This window comes from Pimephales promelas, chromosome 12 (assembly GCF_988280905.1).
Source record: "Pimephales promelas chromosome 12, fPimPro1.hap1.1, whole genome shotgun sequence".
NCBI lineage: Eukaryota > Metazoa > Chordata > Actinopteri > Cypriniformes > Leuciscidae > Pimephales > Pimephales promelas.
This window is the reverse complement of record NC_142780.1, coordinates 29,938,369-29,952,700: the sequence shown is the minus strand read 5'-3', so window position 1 is coordinate 29,952,700 and position 14,332 is coordinate 29,938,369. Positions and strand designations below refer to the sequence as shown.

The 14,332-nt window shown below is 36.6% G+C and overlaps 1 long non-coding RNA gene across 1 annotated transcript in view; it reads left to right on the top strand.

Moving 5' to 3' along the window:
• LOC120462227 (uncharacterized) overlaps positions 1 to 14,332 on the top strand; it is a 58,877-nt gene that overhangs the window by 17,523 nt on the left and 27,022 nt on the right. Inside the window, exons 2-4 of the long non-coding RNA XR_016145779.1 lie at positions 2,585 to 2,884; positions 3,203 to 3,291; positions 9,002 to 9,118. This is a non-coding gene — a long non-coding RNA (uncharacterized LOC120462227). The remainder of the gene's footprint in view (positions 1 to 2,584; positions 2,885 to 3,202; positions 3,292 to 9,001; positions 9,119 to 14,332) is intronic.

Sequence of the window (14,332 nt, the reverse complement as noted above, 5' to 3'; positions counted from 1 at the left end):
AGAGTGTCTGGTGTGGCTGTGGACCCATTATCCACTCACTAATTGCTAACAGTTAAGAGAAGAGATAACAGTTTTGGCCAATGAACGAAACAGCTTTACATTATTAAAAGGAATTGTGGAAAACACGAAATCAGACAGGTGGTGGGGTGCAGCAGGTAAAACTCAAGTTGTTCTTAATAAAAAAATATTTTCCGGATAAAATTTTAATTTACTTTAGTGAAATGACAATATAATAATATAATTATTTACTTATAACAATTAGTTAATTTAGGTGTCTTTCCTTCACTTGTCTCTTATAGGAAGGGATATGTTTTTATTTGGTATCAAAAAGTTTATGGATATATGTTCTTTAGAATTAAACTTTATGATACCAAATAAAAGTTGACAAAGTTTTTAATCATTCACCTTAACCAAATTTCATATTATTTCTGATTAATTCTGCTTTTTGAAGTTAAATAAAGTCTGTATGTAGTTTTGTAAAAAATAAAATAAAAAGGTAACAAAAATTAAATATTTTCCAGATAATATTTTAATTATTTGCTTTATTGAAAAGACAATATAATAGACATTTGATTTTGTAAAATACATTTTTAAGGGACTAAACGTAGAATTTAGAAACCATTGTTATTAGCGACACCGGTGGCCGTTACGTGAACTGCAGCCAGCAACTACCTGCGTGAATGTGCTTCAAGGCCCTGGTGTACTCGTGCTGAAGTTGCTTTTTGGTCAAAAACCAAATAAACACGAAACAAAAAATCACAGTTGTGAGAAAACAGAAGTTAAGAAAGCATTTGATCGTAGCTATATGGCTCCGTGCTAGCTCTTCAATTCACTGGCATCATGTGCACAGATTAGGTCATTAAAATTACACTGTTATGATAGTTTGATTGTAAAGTATATTTAAGACTATAGCTTAATTCTGACTTGAATACATCAAGTACAGTACAGAATGGCTCTTTCAGGCATTATCCTGAACATTGGATAACCATTCATTTTAGGAGGGGTGATTCTCAGAAGAGAACGTCACACCCTTTGGATTTTCACGGCAATAACATCCCGAGTCCTTCACATAAAAATCAATCTATGTGCAGGCTTTCATAGGAAGTTTTGTCACAAGCTGTTTACACATTGGCAATTAAAAAGCGATTTATACAGTACATAACAGTTCTTACTTATAGCCCCTTTAATTTAGTTGTGAATATTGCTGTTAATATTTGTCTCACTCAGAATAAACATTTTTATATTTTAGGAAGGGGGTCTCTTGCAAGGGGATTGTCATATTTATGGGTTTCCTGTCAAAAATTCCTGTTCTAAGCAACATACGAATGTTGACTGTGATTCCATCATTGACAGGAGAAGAATGCATGGGTGTCAGGGGGAATGATGGATAAAATCTGACGTGATGATTTTTCCCTCTGCTCTGTGGTGCTACTGTGGTGAAAAGGCTTTGAGTTCGGAATGTCTTGTTTAAGTTTAGGGTGATTTAGGGCTATGGAGATGAGTCCTGAGGATGCTCTTTGCTGCTCTGTCATATGTCAGTGCATGGAGAGAGAGACACACAACCATGGTACATTACCTCTGCCCAGCTCAACTTTCGAGATCCTGATGAGAGCCAGGGATTAACTTTGGCTCCTGACTCCAGATTCCACTGGCTCGGGGTCTGGGGGTCACTGACTGATTGGATGAGACTTGGTGTCTGCTCTTGACCGATCTCTGACATGGTACTAAAGGGTGAATTCACTAAACGTTTGGACTTCTTTAATGCATAGTCTCATTCACTAACCACCCACAATCCAGTTCAGCCAGACACAAAATGCACTGAAGTTGCTTTGCACTAAATATTTTATTAATAAGTTATTGTCTTTTCAGCGCAATCACATTTGCTGGTTTTTTTTTTTTTTTTTGTATATTTGATTCGTTGCTATCTCCAGCATACACCATTTACTATCTCCAGCATACACCAAACACCAAAGTGTTTATGAATATATGGTTGTCTTTTAGTTTTCGGAATAGTGTTTAATCTAAAATGCATAATTATACCTATTTTAAGGGAAAACATCATTTGATGAAAAATTGCATAAATATTCACAAGTATAAAGAGATAATTTTTATATGATTTTGGGCTATTCTTGACAGTGCAAGAAGAAATGTAGAGAAATATACAAATGCATATACAATATACAAAAAAAATCCATACTATTGAGCCCTGGATTGTCTATATTAAGGATTTTAAAAATGTAATTAATATATTTTTAAGATAATTTAATTATTTACAAGTATGAATGTATTGTAAATTATAAAATATCAAAAAAAAAAATCGTTTTTGGAGCAATGAAAATGTTGACAAAGCAAGTAGAAATCTGAACTAGCAGGAAAAAAAATCCTTATTTTTTAAACCTTAAAAATAGCATGGGTACAAAATAGTACATAGCGTACTGTATGTTATGCATGACATCTGCAGATTTTCATAAACCAGCAGGTCATGTCAGACGAAGTGGTGCATTAAAAACGACCTCTCTTTACATGTCTCTTTAATTAGCAGAAACCTTCCTGACTCTGAACATCTTCCCTCACTGTCTCTCAGCAGCGAGATCAGAAGAGCATGAGGTCGATGATGAATGTACGAGCGCTGCACGCTCTAATCCCTGTCCAGTCTCGCTGTCCCCACAAATACCTACACTGAAGAAGAAAGAGGCCTAGAAGAGAAAGAAAAGCACAGGAGACGGAGAAAGTGGAAACAGGCTTGTTTTCCCAGACTGTGGCGATAGACTTGTCTGCTATTGGACGTTCGGGGCAGGCCCGCCTCAGCTTATTGGTTCTCATCGGGAGCAGCCAGACAATAAAAGAGAAGTCTGAGAGGAGCCAGCCAATAAGAGATTAGAGTGTGAGTGTATCTGTGATTTCCTTAGTGGAGAGTAGTACTGTACACTGCAGATATTAATTATGGCACAAATACTGTGAGCCATTAGATCCCATATATATGCATATCATACAATTGGGAACCAAGCACCAGTTATTATTCAGAATTCTGATATGGATAATATAATTCTTATTCAGAATTCAGATAATGATAGTAATCAGCTTGGTGCTGCCATATTCACAAGTGTATTTATCAAGCTTTTCACAGTGATTCTGAATTTGCAATTCATCCACCCTGCTGGTTTACGATGGCTTAACATCTGGTTTGTTGGTCTGTTGGCAGGTTTAAAAGCAACCTATAGTCTGTTTCCTGCAGGGATGCCAAGTTGGGCTTTTGTGGCGCGGTTCGATTTCCCCCCTTGAGGGTTAAAGGTTTGACATATTGCATAAATTATATTTGACTGCAGTGCTTGAAATATTGAAAATATTTTATGTTTGTGGTGGTTTCCAATTTGCATAACAATGTATTATGTATTTTATGGAGATGCATATTTTGAGTTTTTATATTTGGGATATGGTCATGGGCTACGTTTGGGCTATTGCTAGTTTTGTTATGCAGACCTCTCAAGTCTCAACCCTGATTTACTGCACAAATAAATCTGGTAAGTTATTTTTTAGTGAATCAATATATTACACAGCAAATCAAATCTGATTCTAAACCAAATTACTCTTGCTATGAACAGGTTATTTTTAGTGAATCAAACCAACCCGATTTCACTGCAATTCGTACAAATTTTACGAGGTGGCTAATTCGTAACAATTCGTACGACCTCACTCGTACGAATTAGTATGATTTTTGATAAATCGTACATATTTTATGAGTTTTTATTTTTAGTGAGTCAAACCAACCCGATCTCACGGCAATTCGTACGAATTTTATGAGGTGGCTAATTCGTAACAATTCATACGACCTCACTCGTACAAATTAGTAAGATCTTTGCTAAATGGTACATATTTTACGAGTTGGCCAATTTGTTCGTACGAATGACCTATCCCTACCCCTAAACCTACCCATCACGTGAGTTTATACAAATCGTACGAGTGAGGTCGTATGAATTAGTACGAGTTAGCCACTTTTTAATCACTCGTACAAATTCATACGAATTGGTCGTGGGATAGTGTTGATCAAACTCATGTAGCTTAAAGGGATAGTCCACCCAAAAAATAAAAAATTCTGTCATAATTTACTTGTTTCAATCCTGTATGGATTCCTGTGTTCTGCAGAACATAAAAGAAAATATTTTGAAGAATGTTGTCAGTTTCGCTTCCCATTGATTACCATTGAAAATAAAATGGACATCAATGGGTACAGAAACTGTTCGGTTGCCAATTTTCTTCAGAATATTTTTTTTCATGTTCCACAGAAAGAAAGAAAAATACAGGTTTGGAACGACATAAGGGTGAGTAAATAATTATTACATAGACCTTATTCAGAACAGCGCCACGACAGGTATGAAAGCGAGGCTGTGAGGGATAGACTTGCCGTGTTTTCAAAGGCATCCGGTGTAAAAAACTGTATAAAGATCTTAGATCTTAGAATTTTGTCAACTGAAATTTCTTGGAAAGTTATTTTTGCAGTGTTTTGTCAACAGAACAATCCAAACACACAGATTAAATAACAGTATACAACCCACCGAAGATATATACGTCTATCCCTCACAGCCTCGCTTTCATTTCTGTTAAAAATAGAGTATGGCACTGATGAGAATAAAGTCTATTGTCATGTTTTGGGTGAACTATACCCTTTAAATTTGTGTAGTTACAGCAAGTTGTCCACAAAAAAAAATTAGTTAAAGAAACACATTTTGTCACTATATAGCTTAATAAATGACTGAAATATGTTACCACCGTTTTTTGTTTTTATTTAACATATAATGACGATTATTGCATGTATTCCCTATTTTATGGTGAATATGATAAAAATAATAAACATACCAGGACAATTTAGTTTCATAAATGGCACAGCTCTGCTTATCTGTTTAGTTTTTTTTTACACTTCCTATCAAACTGTAGTCAAATGACTGAGACTTGTCAGTCACGTCCCCAGGGCAGGACTCCCTCTATTCAACATATGCACTGGGAATAGTTCTATAAGGTTGCAGAGAGTCAATCCTGTTACAGATGAAAATGTAGCTCTTATTGATCCCGCAGACTTCTATTGATTTGAGTCTTTTCTTGTTTCATCTTCCCTCCTGCTTATTCTTCTTTTGCCTTTTCCTTTTTTTCCATCCTCCTGTCATTCTCTCTATTGTTTAACTCTTGTCTGCTCATTCGGTCTCTCTCTCTCTTTTTATTTTCCTGTATGGATTCCACAGTCAATTTGTTTACCGACCACTGTAACTACATCCATTAGTCTGACCCTAAGAGCTTGAGGACAGGCCTGTGACAGCCATCAGACTAATGCAGCTCTGACACAATAATTACACAATGACCTAAAGAAAGGGCCCTGCTGTCCCGTTGTATGTGCGGCAAGTAAACGTGGTTACCGCAGCGTCCGAGGTTCGGTCCAGCGCCACCCCCATAATCCACCAGCTCCAACAAAGCCACTCTGAGACACATGTGTTCGTGTGACAAAGGAGAAATTACGTTGAATGTTGATCGGTTCTTTTTGTTTTACTAACAAGATAGCTGAAATCACCTCCGTATTATTGTAGTATACTCGTCTATGGCAGACCTTATTTTTTCAAAGTTGTATTGTTTCTGATTTTTACATTTTAGTTCGGAGAATCAAGTCGAAATCAGTGATGCAAGTCTATGATAACGAAGGCCTTGTGTTTCAGTTATTTTTACCATATAAAGCGATGTTGTGACCAATACGCAAAGCAAAATTACAATAACTGACATGCATTATGTTGTCCGAGTGGTCAACACTAAAAATATCCATAAAAATGTTATATTGTTGCATTCAATTCAATGCAGCTTAAATAGCTGGGTTTACGACTAATTGTAGTAATTAATTGATACGGTTTTAACTGATGAATTTACAGATGTTATTTGTTTATTTTTTAATAGTTTCTATTATTGCCCACACAAACAAGACTTTTTATTTATATATATATATATATATATATATGTATTTATTTATTTATTTTTACTTTCTTCGTTTTTCTTTGCTTTCCTTTTTTCTTTGCTTTGCTTCATTTGTTATTAATAATTTTAAAAAAAATAAGTAAAAAAATGTTTTCAGGCATAAAGTATAAAGTAGTCTTTACAATATATATATATATATATATATATAAAGATATATATATATATATATATATATATATATATATATATATATATATATTTACTTTGCTTTGTTTTTCTTTACTTTCCCTTTTTTCTTTGCTATTAGTTTATTAATTGATAAAAAAATAAGGAAAAACATTTTTTCAGGCATAAAGTATAAAGTTTAAAGTAGTCTTTCTTTACAATATATATATATATATATATATATATATATATATATATATATATTGTAAAGACTACTTTACACTTTATACTATGCCTATATATATATATATATATTTATTTTTACTTCGTTTTTCTTTGCTTTCCTTTTTTCTTTGCTTTGCTTCATTTGTTATTAATAATTAAAAAAAATAAATAAGTAAAAAAAATGTTTTCAGGCATAAAGTATAAAGTAGTCTTTACAATATATATATATATATATATTTATTTACTTTGCTTTGTTTTTCTTTGCTTTCCCTTTTTTCTTTGCTATTTATTAATTGATAAAAAAATAATGAAAAAATGTTTTCAGGCATAAAGTATAAAGTTTAAAGAAGTCTTTATTTACAATAAATATATATATATATATATATATATATATATTGTAAAGATTACTTTACACTTTATACTTTATGCCTATATATATATATATATATATATATATATATATATATATATATTACTTTGCTTCAGTTTTCTTTGCTTTCCTTTTTTTCTTCGCTTTGCTTTTATTTGTTATTAATAATTAACAAAAATAAATGAGGAAAAAAAATTGGTTTTGGTAATGGTTTCTAACCTTTTCATTCAACTTTTTATAATGCATCTTTTCCATTTTTATACAGATTTTTTCCTTACACTGCAATATCCAAACATGTCCTTTGCGGTTCCATTCTCACATGTGTGTCTCCTTGTTCTCAGATCTCAGTCTTTACCTCTGCTATGAGGTATGAGCCCCCTCTCACCACTCGCTAATGACGGACAGCTGAAGGCACACTCTCAGGGCCCCAATCAAATTTACAGCCCTCTAATTGGATTAAAGGAAGCCAGGGGGAGGGCTTTTATATCTGCGTCCTCCTTTCTCTTTTTGTCCTCTTGTTTGCGCTTTGGCTTGCGTGCAGGGGTGGCTTGTGGCGGTCTGAGTGATGGACAAAAGCAGGAGCTGTCAGCGGAGCTGGGGGTTTGAGCCGAGCCAAAGAGGGACCGACCCGTCGGTCTCTTGCAGAGGCATGGCCGCTGCAGTCAATTTTGATGGGTGACGATGTTTTGTCTGCAGGCTGAAGATCTGTCCACAGACTGGCTGAATGAGAGAACGCTGCTATCCACGGCTGACACTGGGAGCGAAAGCAAAAAGGCAGGGCAAAGAGTGAAACATCACTTAGCTCATTCCCGCACTGCCAGCGCATCCATTCTCTTGTACCACGAGTTCAATGCCAGACAAAGCATGTCACTCCTTGTTTTTCTAGTGCAAATTGCAGAACTGAAAATAGAAAAGAGCATCAACTGGGGCATAAATCTTGCATTAGAAACTTTTGTGTATTAAAAACAAGATGAGGTCAGTTTTAAACGGTGAAAAAAAAATATTCAAATGTTTGGGATCAGTGTGATTTAAAAAAAATTAAATTAATACTTTTAATTTAGCAAGGACTCATTAAATGTATCAGAAGTGACAGAAGAGACATTTCTAATGTTATAGAGTGGTGCACGTTTGACGTCAGAACCCGGAAGTCCACTTCGCCACTGGTTCCTATGCGATTTTATAATGGGGTTTTTCCATTTACGAGTAAAATAAAGTCTGTGGTAAACAGAACTTGACGATACTTTGACATTTTGTTCCACAACCTAAACTGCACACATTCACACCCCAAGCTGTCTATCTAGTTTTCATTTTCAAAAATGAACAACTGCTTCAAAATTCACGTTTTCGTTATGGGTGTGTTTTTTTTTTATGATTTACGTTGTAAAACTAGATAGACAGCTTGGGGTGTGAATGTGTGCAGTTTAGGTTGTAGAACAAATTGTCAAAGTATAGTCAAATTATGTTTACCACAGGCTTTATTTTACACATAAATCAAAAATCCCCATTATTAAACCCCGATACGAAAAAATCTTGATGGAACCAGCGGCGAATAAGTGTTCTGGGTTCTGACGTCATACCTGCGAGTCTTGAAAAAGTGTATCATGGTTTCCACAAAAATATTAAGTAGAACAACTGCTTTAAACACTGATAATAATTATATATGTTTTTATAATATTTCATAATATCACTTGTTTTACTGTATTTATTTTTAATAAATAAATGCAGCCTTGGTGAGCATAAGACACTTTTCAAAAACATGTTTTAAAACCTTACCGACCCCAAAAGTGTAAATGCAATATTTGCAGAGTTCAAAGGTGCTGATGCTGAGAATCAACAACCTCTCAAAACACAAACACACGCGATCGACTGGCCGCATGGTGACTGTCTTCCTGTCAGTGCGTTGTTCTGTTTCCTTACAGATTTTATGATCAAAGTGTGCAGAAAAGGCCATCAGCACCTCTATTAAATTAGTTTGAGAGGTTACATAGAACAGCCATTGGAGACCACAGCATCAGCTCTGCTGGCGGTGCGTGTGTATGTCTGTTAGAGCATGTACACATGAATGCACACGTGAGGGCCTTGCTGTGCCTCTTCAGAGAGGTGGCAGCAAACACACTTGTCACTTTCTGCATTGTCAGCAGTGTTGCCGCCGTTCTTGACACCCATGCGTATGTTTTTTGGGCCTGTCTGTGGGAATGGGCAGGAATAGCTTCCTCTATCAGCCAGTTCACACAGGATCCTGTCACCTTCATCATCCCTCACCTCACCTCACCGCTGCCATTCTTATCCCAGCAGGGCCGATGCCACTATATGGACACTGTCCATGCTGACCACAGGACCAGAAACCCAGACCACTGCAAGGGCCACCATTGATAAGAGACTTCAGTCTGCTGCCTGACAGCTTAAAATGTAAGTAATTAAAAGCTTTACGCATACAGCAGTGAATAAATGTACTTTTGACAAATGCTGGACGTTGTACAATGATGCACATGTGCATAAAATAAAGATGAAGCTATTTTATTTTACATTGAGTTGCCATGTCAAATGACAAGCTGTGGAATAAATGAATAATTGACTCAAAAAATGATTAATTTATCAACCCCCTGGGGTAAACAAAAAGCTAAAAAAAATTGTAAATTAAAAAAATATAAATATAATTAAATCAAAAATATACTTTATTTGTTAACCTTTAGGTCATGCGACATTAACCGACGTCAGAGAACCATAAACATGCACATTGTTAAATTATTGAAATTTTAACAATAACTTTTGGTATTGACTTTTGTAATAAGTTATTTGTTAATGACAATTCCTTATTTAGTAAGCAATTTTTTAGGTCAAAAGTTTGGGAATCCCTGTTTTACAATGTCATTGGTAACTCACCTTTTGCTTTTGCATGTTGCTTTATCCGTGCAGATAAGTGTTAGTACGGAGTATAAAACCACTGTCTCATCCAAAAATAAGAACAAGCACATTTAAAAAGTCAAAAATATATATATTTGTCTGTTTTTGTTTTGATGTGAGGTTTCCCACGGTTAGTTTTAATTGCATGTTGATTGTTGGGCGGGACATATTGAGCAGCTCCTCCTCTTTTTTTTAAATAGCCAATATCTCAACTCAGCCAGAGCCGTTGCGCTTGGTAAAGTTGCATTTTTCAGCTTATGACAGTCACAGTCTAATAGATTAGTCTACCCCCTTTTAAATTTAATATGAAACTGTTACTAAAGCAAAACAGTGATCATAATCATGCTGAGGATGTGTAGTTTGCAAATTGTGTAACTTATGTTGGTGTTTGGCACCTGTTATCTCTTCTACTCGCAGGGATGAATCTTTCTAAATGTTTCCGTATCGCTTTAGAATATAGGATTTTGTGCAGAATTCAAATGGCTCTCATATGTTTTGTGGTCTGCTCATAAGATCTGCTAGACTGACGGTTCGCGTGAAACCAGACTTCATTCACCCCAATGGAAAGCATATTTACACTGTCTGGATCGTTCCCTATCCCCTATGTAGTGCACTATCTGCTATTCACCATAAAGAAAATACAAGTGAACAAGTGACTGATTTGAGCCTCAGCTTCAGTGTCTATTTATAATGTAGGTGGCGGGACGCTGTAGATTCTACAGAGCATTTGATTGGACAGACAATGTGACGAGAAGCTGAAGTGCTGAGTGATGTCATCAAAATTGTTGATCCATATTGGCGGAAGTGAGAGAATGCTAATATATTCTAAATGCGATTTTGTCATTGTTTTGGAGCACACTAGCTTATAGCCTTAAGCCTTAAAGGGATAATTCACTTTGAAATTAATTTTTGATATGTTTTAGCTTACCTCAAGGGCATCCAAGATGTAGCTGTCTTTGTTTCCACAGTATTTTCATTTTTGATATTTTTAGGTCAAACCGTTCTTGTCTGTCAGTCATATAACGGAGGTCTATGGGGTCCTCCTCAAAGAGCATGCACAGAGAAGTCCAAATTAAACAGGATTTAATGACTCGTAAATGGAAGTACACATTGATGGCCTAAGACACTTCCGGGGCTTTCCGGCGCTTGCGCAGACCAAAGCGTCCACGCCTTCATGGACGTGGTTATGGTTACATGAGGTAAAAACAATATAAAAACTGTTCATTTTCTCACACAAACCGCTCGTTTCGTGTCTTAGGCCATCAATGTGTACTTCCATTTACGAGTCATTAAATCATGTTTAATTTGGACTTCTCTGTGCATGCTCTTTGAGGAGGACCCCATAGACCTCCATTATATGACTGACAGACAAGAACGGTTTGACCTAAAAATATCGAAATTGAAATACTGTGGAAACAAAGACACCTACATCTTGGATGCTGTTGAGGTAAGCTAAAAAATAATTTCAAAGTAAACTATCCCTTTAAACTTTCTTGGGGACTTTAAAGTGTTTCTACAGCTACAGCACATCACATAACAGCAGATATGAGCATGCGTATATCACCGTCAGTGACATATAACTGTATCAAGCAGCTCGCGCCCTCCTGATCTTCTCTGCGTGTGAACTGCTGAGCTGTCTGCAAACAGCTGAAAACAAACAGAGCGTCGGAGCAGGACTCCTGTTGATAAACACTTCAGCGGCTGCCATTCTGCCATGTAGACCCTCAGACAGACTCAAGACAACTTAATCCTGTCCCACTTATCTTCATCCCTCGCTTTCAATCTCTCTCTCCATTTAACTCCATCTCGCGCTCTCCTCAGCATACTTAGAAGAGGCGTGTGAGGCGAGAGGGGGCTGTTTGTCTTCATGAAAATCATTCTGGAAACGTCCGTGCCCCGACACCAACGCTAACATGGTTTGTCACATGACCCCTTCATGTCATAGCCTTTTGGAAATTATGTGTATTACAAACTTGTGTAAATTATCGCAATAGTAAAAGTGCTGATATTTCGCACACATGCAGTGTTTGAAATAGCATACTAAAATACAGACTAGCGGTATAACGCTACATGCATTCGCCTCGAACCGTCACGGTATGGATGTCATGCTTCGGTGTCAGAAGACGAATACAGTCAGTCACAGGCGGTCCACACTCCAATCCAGAAGGGGGCATGTGCACGGTAATGCAATGCTTTTTGCTAACCGCCTCAACAGGAAAAAGAGCAGAAGAAGAAGAGACTATCTTGCAAGTAGCCTATGCGCTGAGTTTCGATTCATTTTTGTGACCCGCTCCTCAAACTTCACAGAAAGGAAACCTGGATGGCAGAAAGCGGCATCATTTATATTCTATATTTTACAAAAGCACAATGTTTTGTTTTTATTGAGTGTAGTGTCCGCACATAAAAATAGACCCTAGATGCCTTACTCTTATCTGTATGACCAGATAAGTGTTGTTTCCACTGTTATGAGACAAAATCATTTGGCATTGTGCCTATTTGTGTCTTGGAAGTCTCACACAGTCCAGTAATGAAATATGCGTGTCCTAGAAATGGGAAGCCGTAGTTGCCATCCTCATGGAAAGGTGAAGTAGGCTTTGATGCAGATTGCACATTTTGCCATCACATGGTCAGAATGATATTAAAAAAATGACATCATCCAGATGTGCCAATCCCTGGAGACTACAAGAGTGCAAAAACTAATCTCTGAACAGGCTTTATTTTTCATTATTCTGTTTATTTTTTACATTTATAACACACTTTTCAATTTTGTAGCTAATTGTGACCAGATACTTTTTGATTTTTTTTTATCAGCACTACAAAAAATATTACCTATGCAAGTGTCCATAGTGCTTAAGACACTAAAGGAGGCTGTACTGCACCAGCTAAGGGACTAACATGCCGCTAGGTGGAACAAATTGTAATTTGCACTACTGTCTATTCAAAATAATGAAAAGAAACCTAGCATTGGGGATTTGCTGCTTTTTCCTTATTTACCGAACTCCTATCGAACCATGACCCCAAAACCGAGGTACGTATATATATATATATATATATATATATATATATATATATATATACACATATATATATATATATTCTCATCTTGATCCAGACCCTCTTATTCGATAGCAGAGCAGGATGCCTGAGGATTAGTAGTGAGCACAGAGTGGCGGCTCTGTTTTCTCTCCCGATCTCCCTCCGTCCGCAGACCCTTAAGTACCTGGGATGGTGCTGCTGGTAATAAATATGCGGAGGCTTTAGTTTAGTGTAAACACGTCCCTTGTACCAGAAGGTGTAAACCTCCTCTCGGTTCGTTTTTGGGGGAGTTAAAAAAAAAAAAGTGCACTCGACGAGGAGCCTGTCTCCACCTTGTTGCTTTACGGTGTGTTTGTTAACCTGTGACGTCCAAGTTCTCACACAAGCACCTTAACCTCCCTGTGAGTCAGGTGTTTATTTCTCTGTGTGTGAATGAACGCGAGTACGCTTAAAACATTTTCTCATATAGATCTTCGTGATTTAGCATTAGTTCTTTTCTCTGGAGGCCATGGCGTGAGCAAAAGGCATTACAGGACATAATAGGCCTTTTAACCCCTAACTTATCTCGTGCATTACTCCACCAAAGGGTGGTGATTGGAGAAGGCCATGACCAAGAGCAATGGCCGTCCTTTCACTGGAATGTACCCTCATCCTCATTTTACCCATTAGCCCAGGAATCAGCAGTCTGGTGCCCCTCAAGTATGCTTGGGATTTGGCTAGGATTAGTGCGTTACAGTTTGTGATTCTGACTGATTCTCATGAAGCTGCTAATGGAGACAGGAGTCGACTCTTTATCATGACGCATCTTTATATTAGTACAGTTACTGTCACCATTAACGTTCTTCTGGAATGTGTGATGTCTTTAGAGAGAACATTGACTCTGGCAAGCAACTATTACTACTGCTCATACTTATGATTATGGATTTGAACAAACCCCTAAGCATTACACTTTTTTTAGCTTGTAACTCAACCTTCACTGTTTGTGTTGTGGACATCAATGATGTTAACAATGATGGTGCTATTACATTTCTAAGCAATCAGACTTATATTTTTTGCCTGGCAGACAATAAAACAGGAAAAAAAAAACTCTGAGCAAATTATTTACTAGAATATATTTGACTTAGCAACCACCCAAAACACCCTCTGAACCACATAGCAACACCCTGGCAACCATCCAGAACACTTTTACAGCCTCATCATTTCAATGTTCTAAAAACCACTCAGAACACCGTAAAAACTCAACATTTTAGCACCCAAAACCCCCTAACAATGACAGCTCTAACAGCCATATAGCAATGTGCTAAACTCCACTCAGAACATCTTAACAACTGCATAGCAACTCCCTGTTAACCATCCAAAACAACCTTATAACTGCAAATCAGTGTGCTATAAAACACCCAGAACAACTTAAAAACTATAGCAATGCCCTGCCAACCTCCCAGAACATAGCATTGTTCATGTTACCACCCAGACAACCCTAAAAGTAATTTCTTTGAAAAAAATAATGCGTTTTTCAAACATTTGTTGAAATTATAGTTCAATATTTAATCATACACTACCATTCAAAGGTTTGGGGTCAGGAAGAGTCGGTTGGATCTCAACAGGGCTGCATTTATTTATTAAAAATAAGAGTATTATTGTAAAATATTATTACATTTTCCAATTTATTCCTGTGATGACAAA